Source organism: Hypomesus transpacificus, chromosome 19 (genome assembly GCF_021917145.1).
Source record: "Hypomesus transpacificus isolate Combined female chromosome 19, fHypTra1, whole genome shotgun sequence".
Lineage (NCBI taxonomy): Eukaryota > Metazoa > Chordata > Actinopteri > Osmeriformes > Osmeridae > Hypomesus > Hypomesus transpacificus.
This window is the reverse complement of record NC_061078.1, coordinates 12907138-12923414: the sequence shown is the minus strand read 5'-3', so window position 1 is coordinate 12923414 and position 16277 is coordinate 12907138. Positions and strand designations below refer to the sequence as shown.

General features: G+C 46.2%; 1 long non-coding RNA gene across 1 annotated transcript in view; it reads right to left on the bottom strand.

Annotated features, from left to right (window-relative positions):
* Nucleotides 1-921: 921 nt before the first annotated feature.
* Nucleotides 922-16277, bottom strand: part of LOC124482324 — a 23213-nt gene continuing 7857 nt past the window's right edge. The window contains exon 3 of the long non-coding RNA XR_006957735.1: nucleotides 922-1855. This is a non-coding gene — a long non-coding RNA (uncharacterized LOC124482324). The remainder of the gene's footprint in view (nucleotides 1856-16277) is intronic.

Here is a 16277-nt window from a genome sequence, read left to right as displayed (position 1 = left end):
CGCCCAATCAATGAGGAATCATTGAATGGGTCGACTGAGCTAGTCAGGTTTCAAGATAACTTCTCTTCGAGCTGCGGGTCCTTTCACCACGGAGCCACCTGGATATGAAGCCCGGAAGATGAATCTGAATCTGTTAATTCAGGGGCTGTTCAGCCCCAAGGTCCTGGGCAGGAGGAGAGTCTCTGGTCAGAGGATGGAGGAGATCAGAAAGGACCTTTGAGGCTTCCTGGAGGCCCACTGTCCACACACCCCACTCTAAGGCTAGTCTATGAAGGGGATTCAACACACATCATGTATCTCTCCCTTTCTCTCTTTCTCTCCCTCCCTCCCTTCCTCTCTCTTTCTCTCTCTCTACGACACACACACCTCTTTAAGAAACATGCATGCACAAGCTGACATGCACACACAGAGACACAAGCACAGAGATGAACAGCATCACTGGATAGCATTGCATAGTTAGTCAACCACCTTGAGCTCTGTCCTCACATAGAACTAAAGTTACCAGAAACTTAGCAACGTGAATTCCCAACAGGACACGAGCGCCGGGCTTGTTTTCTACAATACATTTAGTGTTCACAGACCTCACAACCGTGTATGACATGGTCTAATAAACAAACAAACTGAAACACTGCGGTGTCTGAAAAACGGGACGCCCTATGAATGGATTGAGGACATGAAGGGGTTGACTAAATAAACAGACACGAGATATGTTGATGTCTGCTCTGTCACCTTCAGCAGAGTGGGTAGCTGAGTACAGTCAGAGGAACAAAAGGGCTGCAGGGCGACATCTGACAGACAGGAATGACAGACAGACCCAGCTGAGGTTTTGTTATGACACCTCTGTCAGCTTAGTCAGGCTCAAGACAACCTTCCCCCTTCCCCCCCGCCTCTCTCTCTTTCTCTCTTTCTCTATTTGTGTCTGTCACACGCTACACACACTCACACAACGAAACAAACAAACAAACGACACGCCAGCCATCAGGGTCGGTCGTCTGCAGAGAGTTTGACAAGACATGGTTAAGCAGCCGTGAACTTTGAGATGGGATACTGGGCAACCACGCTGTCAAGCAAATGATTATGCACCACCAATGAAATCTCCCCTCTCCCCGATCATAGTAATATAGGCTGCCCTGTCTCTGTTGGTGAATACATCACACACTGCCATTTGAAAAAATATGAATGTCAGGTAAACTTTCTCCTGCTATATTTGATCAACATTCCCTAAACTTTTTTCTCGGGTATACTCTTTATTGTCGGTGCTTCAGACGAGAAGAACCATGAAATAGTTGAATAGAGTTTCCAATGCTGTACTGTAGTGTATACTCTCTGGCTGTTTACTCACTGGCTGTTTTGCAAGAAGTTTGAAAGCTTCAACTCAGACAAAGGCACACTCCTGATATCGACCTAGTTCGAGAAAATATTAAGAACTATAAAACAATGACATTGCTCTGTATCCTTTGGTGTAGGTGGACATAGACTCATGACCCTCAAAAAAACATCTGAACACTTGGCACAGTATATTGCACTTTTAACAAGGTGGAAAAAACAAAACTTGAAATGATATTGGTGTTTGGAATTTGGGGAATGCAAGGCATTTACGAAGCATTTAATAAACCGTTTTGTTAGAAATGGTACGACAGTATGCTTTGTGTGTCAGGCTAACTGTGCGTGTGCTTGTATGCCGATGAGGTCTGCAGGGGGAGACAGCGGAGGTGAAGGATAGATGTGATGGATAGAACAACATATAATAGAACAACATATAATAGAAGAAAAAAGCTACTTACACAAACAGAAATACCAAATCCCCAGCTCCCAGCGATCACTGAATAGTGGATGTTGAACTCATGAAAATGACCTGAAATGAACAGAAAAAAACATTGTTAGATATGACATCCCTTTCCAATTGAACGCAGTCTCAAAATCGTAGATCAACGAAATTAAAACAATGAAAAGAAACCCAGAATAGTGTATGCTTAGATGATGTCATTGTCTGATACCTCCATGTACTAACGTGATAGCAGAGATTTAAAAGGTGGGGGCTAGGTCTTTGGGGGCTGCTATTGGTCATGGCTCCTCACAGCTGAGCTAAAACAGCTTTGTACTTCCACTCCTCTTAGCTCTCAGCCCTAGACAATGTTTAAACTGGACTTCTCAGATACCTCATTCATCTGTCCTCCAGACAGTGGACCTCACTAATAAATAGCTTTCATATAAAGTGGTTGTTTTATTTAATTCCGCTACTTCTCCAAGCGCTGCCTGCTACCTAATGATTTATTTAGCGGCATGCTCGCCTAGTTACGACATGTCTCTTGAAGGCCAGAGACTCCGAGCTGTTTGGGGGAATACAAAGAGGAAGACTCAGATCCAGACACACACACACACGTTTTGCCAATATCTTACTAAGTCCAAAGCAACTAGTTTGACCTCCTGTTGATGCAATATTTGACTACATAAAAAAAAAGATATATTGAGATGATTATTGTCTTTTTTTGTAAATGGAAAAAAAATGATTAGCTTGATGTTTGCAGTGGAGAGGGTGCACAGTGAGTACGGTGCAGCCCTGGAACAGCTCAAAATGGAACAGCTCAAAATCCACCGATGTTGGTCCCCTCACATGATCTTGTTTTTCACAACAAGCCAGGATCTCATTACCAGATGATTTATACAATTACCCTGCCTCGGCACCGCCAATTAAACAAGGACAGAGGTTTTTAAGGTCACAGTTAATTGATCTGCTACTCATTTGTGCCACTGTACCTAAGTCCCCCACCACTACATAACCACACAGATCCAACAGGCCTCAACCAGGCAGAACCAGCTCCATGCAGCAACAAGCAGTGCTGTGGTGTCAAATAAAGGAACAAAGATCTCAGCGAGGCAGGACAAGGGGTTAATGGAAGCAGCCAGGGAGCGGTTAGAGTCAGCTATAGATGTGCATCCGTAGCAGCCTTGAGGTGACAATGGTGGAGAGCTGGCCCACAAACTGACCCTGTGTGAATGAAAAGCTGTTGTCATCTTTCTAGTACCTCTGAGCCGACAGGCTGCTCTGGGCTCTTAGAGACTCAGGCAGGCAGACTGCCCCCAGTCTCACCTCCCTGCTACACTGTGCTACTGCTGAGCACACACACACACAAAACAGGCACATGCAAACAAATACACACAAACACACACACACACACACAGGAGTAACATACTCTGATGTACCATCCTCCCTGACAGTCTCAATCTACTGCTTTGAGGGTTTACTGATCAAGGGCGGTAATTTAAAACCCATTATTTGAGAAACCTCAGATTAATTCCTGTTGTGCCTTAATAAATGAGAGCCCTTATAATTGCAGGGGGTAGAAAATTAACAAACCTTTGAATTTATAATGTGATGCTAATTGTGAACAATGAGCAAAACAAAAAGCAAATAGAAAAACAGGGTGATATCATATTCACGGGTAATCTAAACTGATTATTTGTCTTGAAAGAAAAAAAAAAAGAACATTATCATTATAAATAATAAGAGTAACCAGATTGCTATTAGCCATAATTACACAGATGTTGTAATCCCCATGTGTATTAAAAGTGGTTGATCCAGCCTATTGTGGCGCGGCAGCAGCTCTGTTCCTGCTGTGAGTCTTGCCCACAGGCACGACAGATGAAACACTTCCCTTCTCCTAGTTAGCAGATGATGGATTCAGTAAACAGACTCCAAAACCAACTCCTAATTCACTTTACTAGTCTCCCAGCCTGTTTTATAAGCAAATAATTGTGTCCACAATTACCACAGTCAGAAGGATTTCCCTGGGTCTTAAGTTATATTTTTAAGAAAGCCTGCAACTGGAAGGATGCTGACAAGAACATGGAGTTATCATTGCTATGCACCCATGCATAACCTGACAAGCAATTGATCTCTGATCGACAACATGACCACAGACACACACACACACCATCGCACACACAAACACACCTGTCCTGAGACAACCAGCTGAAGTGAGGGTGTGTGTGCCCTCAGTCACATAGATAATTCCCATTAAACCACAGGTAGTCAATCAGGGGGCTGGCACACACAACAGAGCAGTTCTACAGGAAAAATCAACATTTATGTGTGTTCCACACAAGAGGCAGGGCATTGATCACCCAAACAGAAACCACTTTCCACAGGGTCAACAAACAGACTGGAACTTCAAAAGAGCACAGTCTGACATATCATGACCACTTGTGGCATTTCTGTCAAAGGGTGGCATGTCTAGTGTCTTTGGCAAGAGACAGGAACAACATCTCCTAGTACAAAACACACACACACACACACAGAAACACAGAACTCGACAGAAACAGACATTGAGATGACCAAGTTGTACCTTTAAAAAGCTAATAAGTATAAAATGGGTCCAAGTGTATAAGTATAGTTAGTGTGCTCCAACCCCAAGCTAGTGTGGTAGGAAGAATGAACAGAAAAACTCCACAAGTGAAACACTGTACATACATGTTTTGGATCTGGAGTACAAAACAGAGAGCTATTCCAGAGCCATCAGCAGATGAGATTCTCTCAAATCCAATGAACCTTCAAATTCTAGGCATGTGTTCATCTACAGCAGAGGGGTATGCTTAATTCAATTAGCCCATAGCATAACAGAGTGCTGTGTCTTTGGCCGTCATATGACGACGTCTCAGAATCAATGGACGACCTTCATAGCAGCTCGGCAGTCCCTTCAGTGCTTTGGGCGAGGCAGCATGGGACACGACACAACTGTTCTTCTTCACTTTGGATGTCCTATCAAACGGAGGAGATCGACACTATAAGGAACATCAGAAATGTGTATCTTCGCTGTGACTTCTGTGCGTGCGCGTGCACGCGCGTGTGTGTGTGTGCAATTCCGTGCGCGCCTACATTTGTCCACACCCTTGTGCATTATGTGCGACTTTGGAGAGCACATGGCAAGCCATCTCCTCTTTTGGGTTTTATCCAAATTTGCAAAATGTTAGCATATCCCAGAGTGCTCAATTCCAGCCCCCCCAGCCCCCTCTCTCTCTCTCCAGTCCAAACACGTTAAAGTAGGGATTTTGCAGAGGTGGTTATTTTGACAATAGAAGCAATCTCTGATCCATCAGCAGGCTCTTCTCCACCAGCCTGGGCTCTGGTTATCTCTACCCAGGCAGCAGCAGCCCTCTCATAGGGTTGGGGACCAGGGGACCAGGCCTGGATTGGAGGGGGTGTGGAGGTGTGTAAGCGAGTATGTGGTAGGAAAGGGGGGTTGGGGGTGGGATGAGAGGGGTGGCGGGGGAAGGAGGGATGGAATTGGGAGCTTTTTTAGTCAAAAAACGTCTGTAAGCACACCCCTGCCCAAGCAGCCATTGTCAGATCCAACATCCACCACAGGTCCACTACGTCGAACCCAGTCGCTAACATGGACCTCAGATGGAGCAACTCAAACACAGCTGCACACGGCCAGAAGACAGTATTTCCGAGAAGGCAGGAGGACACTTGAGGACAATAAACTGCACCCCCAGGTACTTTACCACAGGCGGGCTGCAGACACCAGGGTGACAATGGGTTCACGCAGGGGTAAGAGGGGCTTGTCTGAGGAGACGAGACCTGCTGATGCCCCTGTGATAACCTGGTTAATGGCAGCTCCAGATTCCTCCTGGCATGGTGCTCTGTGCACAGGCATGCACGCTTCAAATGAGCCCTCTCTCATGTCACAACCACAAGCTTTATTTCGACACAAAAATCCACCATATCATTGAGTTATTTGGTCCTCTGGAAACGGGCCAATCACAGATAGACACAGCTGCTCCGGCACACTGTTACCTGTCACGGCCTCCATTTCTCTCTCTTTCTCACTCACTCGCTCTTTATTTTTGTTTTCCTGCCTCGCTCGTCCTTCTCTATTTCATCTCTATCCTGCTCCGTCTCTCTCCCTCTCCCTCTCCCTCTCCCTCTCCCTCTCCCTCTCGCTCTCGCTCTCGCTCTCGCTCTCGCTCTCGCTCTCGCTCTCGCTCTCCCTCTCCCTCTCCCTCTCCCTCTCCCTCTCCTTCTCGTTGACTGACAGAGGTTCTAGATGGAGGCGATACAGGCCTCCTGTCACAACACTCTCGGGCCCAGAAACGACTGGAAAGACTTAGAAAGTGACACCCCACTCAAATAGCTTCATCGTGAGAGAATGAAAGGGTGACGGGGGGGCGGGGGGGGGGGGCTTCTGAATATGTCTATATTAAGTCTAACAGAGACTTAGGCGAGCCAAAACACATTACACCCGAGCAGCAGTCCTCTCAGAGAGACGACTCTGACAACCCTGTCGTCGTGCAGGGCTTTCATGCGCCGCACGGCCAACACATTACACGAGATTTCCTCCACTGCCTCAAAGAACACAAATAAAAGTCACCTACTGAGGGGGCGTCTATGACGGAAGGGTAGAAGGGTGTAGGAGAGAGGAGAGGGAAGGTGGAGGTGTGTTCGGTGGAGGGGAGAGGGGAGGGGGACTCTGGTTGGTCCTCTGTGGGAGGTCTTCAGGTGCCCTGTGTTATTAACAGTCGGGTGTGCAGTCTGTCCCTCTGATGTCCCATATTCTGCCCTCTCACAGGACAACAAGGCTAGAGAGCGACGGGATGGAGGAGAGGCTTGTCTCTCAGCCCGTTGATTGGTCCCCTTTTTCTGGGGCTCTGAGAGATGTCCTCCCACAGTAACAGAAGGCCTTTCCTTTCGTCAGAGAGGATTTTCTTTCTTCTCTCTTTTTTTTCTCTTTTTTTTTCTTCTCTTTTTCTTTGCTCCTATTGAGCAGGGGGTTATGAAAACAAGACTGGTTCTCTCCCAGGTAATGTGTTTATTTTCCGGGCTCCATCTTCTAGTTTACTGAGTGGAGCCGTTTCTCCCTCTTATCGCCTGGCCCTCGCGGGGCACTTTAGACCCTCAAATCCTGTTCACCACATACTGGTTTTAGAATCTGTGAAATGAGTGCCGTGGAAGCGTGGCCACAATGTCTGCCTGTGTCGCCACCGGACTCAAATGGGCTTGGTGCTTTTTGTCCAGGGAGATGCATAAATGGAAGTTTTTAACACCTCAAAGCAGGCTGGGCCTTTGTGTGGCCACACTGGAGCCGCTTGCTCGTCTCCTGAGGAGCCGCACACACTGAGTGCCGCAGGACAAAGAAGCCAGAGGCAGAGAATCAGCAGGGGCATCACTCCGCTACGGGCACCGGGAACAAACACGCCGCACGCGCGCACACTCGCACGCGCACACAAACACCTCGCGACCTGCGAGTGCACGCACACGCCCGCTTGCAAACGCCCTGTCGTCAGAGCTAATCCACACGCTGCAGCAAAGGTACACACAACCAGAAACTCACCTGACACATTAGACCTCATCAAATAGGAAGCCAGGTTTAAAAAAAAAACAAAAAAAAAGGATAAGTAAACATTTGCGGGAAACTTTGAAGGAAACAACAGCCTTGTAGAGCTCAGTCACAAGAAAGCCCTGCATTTCTAGCACTGACAATAGGAAACACTACTGTAGCTAACATTATGCAAAAATAACCTATCAACAGAAACATCTAATCGAAACGAAGAAAGAAATAAACAACAACAGAACCCCAACGCACTACCTCTTATTGATTTCAATCTCACTGTTTGGAAATAATTTCCTCATTTCCATGCCAATTTCCCTTATTGCGATTCACTTTTTATTTGCAAGCGCAAACTATTGGTCCAACCTTACAATCAGACTTGTTTAAATGCCTACAATAAGCATTTAAATGCAAATATCTCTCCCTCATACAAAGGAGTAGCAACTTCTGTCAGTAGCAACATAATCAACCTGCATTTGTTTTCTGACTCCGAGTGGTTGACTACAAGGCCTAAGCTGCCAGAATCTGCATTCAAATGGCTTCCCTGTTTCGACACTGCTCTCAATGTGGATATTTTCCAACAGTAACGCACTGAAAGTCAATCACATGGTGAATTAAACCAGAAAAGGGAACAAATGATCCATAAATGATCAGGTTACAACAAGGCACCACTGGTGTCCGCAGCTGATTCGTGTTGTTCCTGCTCGGCAGCAAGCAGGCACGCTCCTGGTGACAGTTGGCATTTTCACAGACAATGTCTTGCAGCTGAGTCATATCTTTATATTCACAAAGGTGAGCAGGTCGTCCACTGTGGAAGATTCAGGTAGTCCTGATCACCAGGAGAGAGACCACTAGAATTGAGAGCAACCTTCTCAAACAACCAGACCTATTCTAGAGACACACAAAACAGGAGAATAGCTCAGCCGTACAACAGTGTTCCCTCTCAGATAAAAAGGACTGGAAGGAAAATAACCCAGATTCACACGGTGTGCATGCATGGGTCCGGTATTCACCCCAAAACAGCACACTGGGACAGAATGGCACATTGTGCGCCACGGCATTGTCTAATGATCCCTAACAAAGACAAGATGCAATTCCACACTGTCTTTTTCTTCTCCATCTCCCACACACACAATGGCATCTGTCTTTCTGTTGAGGCCAGAGAAAATTACCAGACCCTGGCCAGAGGTCGGTGAGATGCAGACGTCTCCCTGATGTCTGAGGGGGCTGCAGGCGGATGCAGAGTGAAGGGGTATTGACAGTGTGAGTCGCTGGTATTGTAGCACCGAGAGGCCAGGGTGTAAATCTGACTGTGATGGGTGCCCATGCTCTCCTCTGCCTCCTCTGGCCCCTGTACAGCCATTTGAACAATTAACATTTTAACCTCTGCTTTTTGTTTTTATTTACAGTCGCACGGATCATTTGTCTTTTTGAAAACCCCCAATTAATAGCGGCGTTTGGAAATGCAAATGAGGCCATTTGGGAGGGGGGGGAATGATGGGTTTGAGAATATTTCTGCGTTCTTAATCTTCTAAAGAGGGAAATGATTTAAATGGAGGACACAAATCTCGTGTGACATGGCAGGAACGGTATGGGCACTCCCCTCTCTCTCTCTCTCTCTCTCTCTCTCTCTCTCTCTCTCTCTTTCTCTCTCTCTCTCTCTCTCTCTCTCTCTCTCTCTCTCTCCCTCCCTACTTTTCCCCTGTATCCACTCTATCCCTTTTTCCCCTTCTCTTCTCTCTCTGCTCTTTTCTTTCCTTTGTCCCCCTTCTCCTTTCTTCAGTCGCTCAACCCTCTTTCACATCTTTCACCCTTCTTTCCCTCCATCCCTTCCTTTTCTCCTTTCACCCTCTCCTCCCTCTCTCTCTTTTGCATGCGGTTCACCATTGCAGGCTGTATGTGTGTGTCTGTGTGTGTGTGTGTGTGTGTGTCTGTGGACAGGGTTGGGGGTTGGGGTATTTTTGACGGTGAGAGACGGCAAGCAAGGATCCACTACCAGCAAGAGGACTCTGCCTCTCAGAGAAAACAAATGTAGTGTCAAAGTCACTGATCACTGGCTTAATTGAGTTTCACACTCTTCTTTTTTTTTTCTTTGCCAAAAATATAAACAGTGCCTTTGAACTGAGGAGGTCAAATGACCTCTCCAGTCACACAGTAAATACCTCAAACAAGGTAAGGAGTTCCTAGTGGGGAAAGAGGAGATGTTTTTCCTGCTATTGGATGCACGGCTCTTCCCATGATGCTGCTGCTGCATACCAGCCAATCACATGGTCTCTGGAGGAGGGGAGGCCACTGGACACAAGATGGCTTTTGCAAACAAACCCATCCTACAGGTCACTAGAAAAGCTTGAAGAACTGTCTGTTTACCATGACGTGCCTCTATGTCAAGTCTTTTTATCCTAGATTATTTGGAAATGTCCAAGGTAATATTACAACGTAGTCAGTATCCTCAAAGCAAACTTAGGTTGGTGACCCCATACTGACAGAAATTGCCGGTCGTATTTTGAGCTAGTTGCAAGCTCCCTTCAGACTTCAGTCTGTGTGTGTCTCTGTCTGTATTTTTCCATGATGTCAGGTGTCCTATACGCCCATTGTGCATTGATTCCAGCACAAGCAGAGGAAATGGGCATGAAGTAAGACTAAAGTCTGGGCTAGGAGCACCGAAGGTGGCCGGACAATATATGGACCAAGAGTGAGAGAGCGAGGGAGGGAGGGAAAGCGAGAGAGGCAGAGAAAGAGAAAAAGAGAGAGAGGTGCTCTACACCCAACTGGCTACAATGTGGCCCTTTGTGACATCATGCGCTCTGCCCTGCAGATTTTTGGAAAATAATCCAAATGTTCCTAGTCTGCATATCCAACAATAACATGTGACATCACAGGGTCTACCATATATCCCATGTTGCCGGGCGCATTTTACATTTAGCACAAAGTCAGGGGGGCAAAAACAACATTGTGAAGCCGTTATTATATTCCCATCATGCCCTTGGAGCCTATTACAGCATGGCACATGCCGTGTGGTAGCTGGGGGAAGCAGCTAGGCTGCTAGGAGTCAGGTCTGGGAGGACCTACAGCCAACAGCATCGCTATACAGTACTGACCGCTTCACAGCTGAGGACGCACAGCTACGATACACGATAATATTTTATTACAAAGGAGGCACACTCATACAAGTCAATGAGTGTTTGGGTTTCATTAACCTCGATCAAAAAAAAGGCTGTGTCTCGGCCATCTCATTGTATGGCTAGTAGTGTGCTTCTACCCTGTTTCTCAGTTGACTGTGGTGGTGGTGTTGTGTTCCGTGGACCCCACCCCAGCGAAGCTCCTGGACCCCAGCTCCCGGCCAGGCCCGGGGCCGTGTGAGGTGGCTCTCCCCCTGGGTCGGACACAGAGCCGCTCCCCCCACGATACCCGCAGGAGGTTAGCATTAGCGGCGCTGAGCGCACGACAGGTGGGTCACATGAAAGGTCGCAGGTTCTCCTCTGCCGGCCAAACACATGCTTCCCATTATTGGCTAGAAAAACGGACGACGCTCCAAACCAAATATAAGGAGGCCTTTGTGACCACTACTGTTCACCACACACTATTTTCAAATGTATCTTACATTACATGTGGATATAAATTTCCGAGCGGAGCGGGCTTTGAGGGGGTTCAGTCGGAAGCGGAGATGTAAATAAATGAAACTAGACTAGAAGTCTGGACAAGCAAAATGGTGCCCTTGAGTGTGATGGACAGAAAAACACTTTAGGGATCAGTTTTGCTCTGAGGGTAAGATGACCACAGATCACAGTCCAAGCCAATGCAATGCTTCTCATTAGACTCACGCCCACCATCTCCAAACAGGAATCTAGTGTACACCTCAAAGATACAAATATTAAAGGAAAACACACACAAGTTGTTTTTTTTACAAAATATGATAAGCTCTGGCACATAAATAATGTGGAATGACATGTCTTTGGATCTGCTGACTTCACCTACACACCTAAGGCAGAGTCTGTTTGAGGTACACCTGGAACATTCCAAATGTATATGAGATTAATGTTTTTTTCAAGACTTAAATGGATGTTGTGGGGATTTTGTGAGTGTGTGAGCATGCGTGCATTTGTGCTTCTTGTGTCTGTGTGTGTGCATTTGTGTGTGTGTGTGTGTATGTGTGTGTCAGAATAACAATCCCCTAAAGGTGGATTGAACAGGCTGTAACCTTACAGTAAAATGTTGAAATTGGAAAAATTACTCTTCTCTTTCTTGAATAGCAGGAAGATAAGCAGCCTTTAGCAGAGAAGTCTGAGTTTTTTAAGCTTATTATGAATACCTCTCAGAGCGCAGAAGCTTGTACTGTTGAAATCAAAGGGAGTAATAGGCAGGTTAGCCTCTGTCATTTTAAGGAGGAAGTCAGTTGTGAAATTGTAAAATCACATGGCCTCGCTGTGTATCTCATAGCTTCAGAACCTTCCCAGAAATAATTTATAAACGGTGTATATCACATGTCAGAAAGTGTTCGAAGTTTTCAGGGCGAACAGAAAGAAACACCAATGGTAATCTCTCCATTGAAGAAAACAGCTAATAATACGGCCATTTATCTCTTTGCCTAAACAGTACATTCTTTGAAGTTCACAAGAATGTGTGATTCTTAGCAAGTTCCATTGCTGCTTCACGGCAGACCTGGCTTTGCTTCACATTCCTCAAGGTTTCGTGTTCAATTGGCTGTGAAAGTCCACACCATTACTCCTGCATGCCGCACCAATAGAAAAGAGAAACAATAGTCAAAACCCGCACATCCTCTCTATCTATTCTTTTTCTTTGTCATCAACTCAAACCGTAATAGGCCTGTACGAGCATTAAGTCAACTTTCTAGATTCTTCCTTGTTCTTTTTCACATCATTTCTAAAGTCAGGCACTAGCAAGCTGGATGGTTGGCGGCAAATAAAACAAGTCAAGCTATCTGTGTTTGACCATATTTTTTAACAAAAAGCTGAGAAGCTCTGTCGATGACATGGTAGTGAGGATGATATCATAGCGTGTGGTTTCTCTGCAGTGAACCAGCCAAGATGGGCACGGGGGCACCCTCACATCTCCTCCGCACACACCCTCCACTTCTCTCCTCTCTTCTCTCTGAATATTCATCCCCTTTTCCGCATCACCCTCCACTATCCTAATCACAGTCACTTCCCCTTTAATCACAGGGCTCTAATTAGGTCCTAATAAACCATTTTGCCGTCTTCTTTCTGCAGCTTGATGTCACTCACACATCAAACCATGTAATACTATATTAAGCCTGTCATCCTCAAAGGGAAGATCCTCGGGCAGCATTGATACCCATTCTGCAGGCACACCCTCTCACACTAATTGAAATTATCGAGAGCTCGAACATGTGACGCTTCTTTGCCGTGCAATCCGAGTGAAGCTGGACCCAGGCGGCTGAGCGCGGAGCGACGACTATACCAGACGAAGGTTCCTCTGGTCTCACTGATGTCGGGTAATTGTTTAAACCTGAGTGGATATGGCAGAGGGCCGCTTCTCGGCCTGCACGGCTGCCAAGAACAAGAGAGAAAAACTGTTCTCTGTAGCACTTTTCTCTCTCTCTCTCTCTCTCTCTGTCTCTCTCTCTCTCTCTCATTTCCCCCCCCTTTCTCTCTCGTTTCTCTCTCTCTCACTCTTTTTCTAATTCAGTCCACCATGGGCTTCAAGGAAAGCCTCAGTGATTCCATGTTCATCTTGGAGAGCCAACGTTGGGGATGATCACTCACCACAAGTTGATAATGATGACGGTTTAATTAGAAGCCTCTCTCTCGTCTGGACTCAGACCAAACTTCTCCACCCTGCAGATGGTGACCAATAAATGTAGCTTTACCGAGGAAGAGGACCGTCTTCCCTCCCCTGCTTGGCTCAGCCCCACCCCGAACCAAGGACATAAAGCACTCCTCCTCTGTGACACTTAACCGCAACTGTGGGTCTGGTGGTGTGCGTGTGTGTGTGTGTGTGTGTGTGTGTGTGTGTGCGTGTGCGTAATCATTGTTGTGGCCAACACTGTCATACTCTTAGGCACAGAAAATCTCCCTGGGCTCATCATCTAATCTCTAAAACAGGATCCACCACATGATGTGAGGTCGGTTGAGTAATGTAACGCTTTAATGTTGCCAACATTGTGACAGGGTACCAAGACAAGCTCTAATTCCAAATTCAATTTCATTCGGCTGGGTAAGCCCCTTTCTTTCTCTTCCCTGCTGCCTCTGGGGTGTAACCCAGTCATGGTTTCAGTTTCTGTCCTAGTGCAGAGGTGCATGTGCTGGTCCTGCCCATCAGTCAGCTGGCTCTGGACCTCAGACTGCCGTTCTGCCAGGACACCCTACCCCCCTCCCCTCAGCCACCCACACCTCCACAGGTCCTCCCCCTACCTCCCCCCAGGAGTTTCTCCACACTTACAGGCTGGCAGCTACAGGGCCAGTGTGTGGGACTGTGTGGGCCAGTGTGTGTTGTATGTGGGCGCGTGGCGTGTGCCAGAATCGCTGTCCTCTCAGATTGTCAGAGAGGCTCATGGGAAATGCAGTGCGAGGGCCAAACCACACACTTTATCCATTTCAGCAGATTTCTCTTTGTGTCCCTTTAGAGATCTGAATGCTCTCAGAGTTGTTTGTGTGCACAATATAATAAGATGTTACATACCTATATGTCGATTTATTAGAGAATGTTCTGGCCAGACTTATTTGGATTTAGAATTCATAATTCAGAGTTCAGTCTGAGCAGAACCTTTTTCCACGTTTGTTTCTATAGCACATACAGTTTCTCTGACTCACTAATGAGAGTGGATGAGTTTTAATTCAATTTCGATTTGTTTTCCAGTTTGGTCAAAGCCCGTCGTTCATTTTTTCCGACAGTGTGTATTCTGTGCTGTTGTTAATATGTGCTGGCACAGAGAGGAAGAGAGAGAGAGAGAGAGAGAGAGAGAGAGAGAGAGAGAGAGAGAGAGAGAGAGAGAGAGAGAGAGAGAGAGAGAGAGAGAGAGAGAGAGAGAGAGAGAGAGAGAAAATAAGAAAGAAAGAAAGAAAGAAAGAAAGAAAGAGGACTGAGGGGGTGTAGAGTAAGGCGCTCCTTGTCTGACAATGGCAACCTGCTGGTGATGCAGCCTCAGAGACAACATGTCTCTATTAGCTATTTTTATTTCTATGTCACCAGAGCCTCTCCATTACAGTGGAAGATAAGCAGCAGTTTGCTGAGATGAGCACAGTACTGTTCTCATCCTACTCAAGCACACCTTCCTGCACCAATGAGAATCACTTTGAAACAACTCAAGATAACAGGCCTTAGAGCAGAGAAACATAAAATGTTTTGCTTTGTAGCACTCATCTTTAAAGAGTAAGTATCCCTTCAGGCAACTGATGGACGTCAGTTAAGTGGCCACTGTGACAGATAAAGGTGGGCTATTGTGCTCATCAAAACAAGCATGGCTCAATCTCTTGTGGTAGAGTCAGTTCAGTTTAGTCCACTCAGTTCAGTCCATTGTCCACTCATCAGAGAGGTCTGCAGTGATACAGCACACTGCCTCCGAAGAACACTAACATCGTTATCTACACAGTCCTCTGTAAAGGTAAAAAAAAAACGGAAGCACAGACTCGCTGTCCTTTACCTCAATCTGTGTATCATGACACACTCTCTCCCTCGCTATCTCTCCCTGTTGTAGTTATTTGCTTTGCATACATATCAGGCAATAAATATGTTCTTGCTTATTCATTTTCAAAGACAGACAAAGGAAGAACGAGAGAGAGAGAGAGAGAGAGAGAGAGAGAGAGAGAGGAGAGAGAGAGAGAGAGAGAGAGAGAGAGAGAGAGAGAGAGAGAAAGAGAGAGAGAGAGAGAGAGAGAGAGAGAGAGAGAGAGAGAGAGAGAGAGAGAGAGAGATACAACGAAAAAGTGAGAAAGACAGAAGGAGAGAAAGAGCTTGTGGTGGGACCTGCTGAAGCCATTTTCTCGTGACGCACGTCCAGGGCAAAGCCCTGTAACAAATCCAAGTTGGTGTAAATAATCATAGATGGGAGACACAAAAGACCTGGTTATAGAGCTACGGAGACATTTTGGTTAACTTCATCAAAACTCACAGCCACAACCTTCCCCTGTACCTCCCTCCGTCTATTGTCACTTGATTCAATTTCCCAAATGTTTGCCATTACAGTCTGCATTCCAATTTTCTACACAGACGCTGTCGGGAATCGGATTTTGGACTAGACAAAAACACCCAGACTTTTCCATATGATTCCCAGCCCGCGTTAGTTGCCACATTGGCTTTCTGAGTGTGTGTTGTCGATGTGTTGCTTATCAGAGCATGACTATACTGGGTTATAGGAGCTGAAAGACATGAGGTGGAAGGAGGATGCATGCAAACACTGCACAAGCAGTTGAGCTGAGGCAAGATAATGCCAGGTTCAAGGCCCCCTGACCCGACAGATTCCTCTATACTTTTCACTGAGCACATTCCCTTCATAGAATGTGCAAAGCCATGGAGAAAGGAGAAAGGTTTGGCTGTAGCTGCCTTGTATCAGCATTTCATATCTGTACACCGCAGTGACTGAAGTGATTTCTACACTGACATGCTGAGAAGAGACTTGTTTGATCAATTTGATTCTCTGTCAAACTGGAGTCCAACTGTAGCTGCTGGATACTGTAAATCAAGAAGACAAATCTCCTTGGTTTCATTTTTGAGCCTCCCTTCACTTTAGAGTTGTTAGCGGCGTTTGCCATATAATAGAACGTGAAAAGCAGAGCCTTGAAGAACCTAAGCAAACCAATATGCAGACACACACACACACACACACACTGATGTTATGTATATGCGCTACTAAGAGCCACGTGCCAACAAAGCCTCTCCTAGCATCCTCTAATCTCAATGGGAGAATGCATAGTGAAAGCTCAGATTGGCCCGATTAGTCCCAATCATGACACATATTCTACATCTCATGTC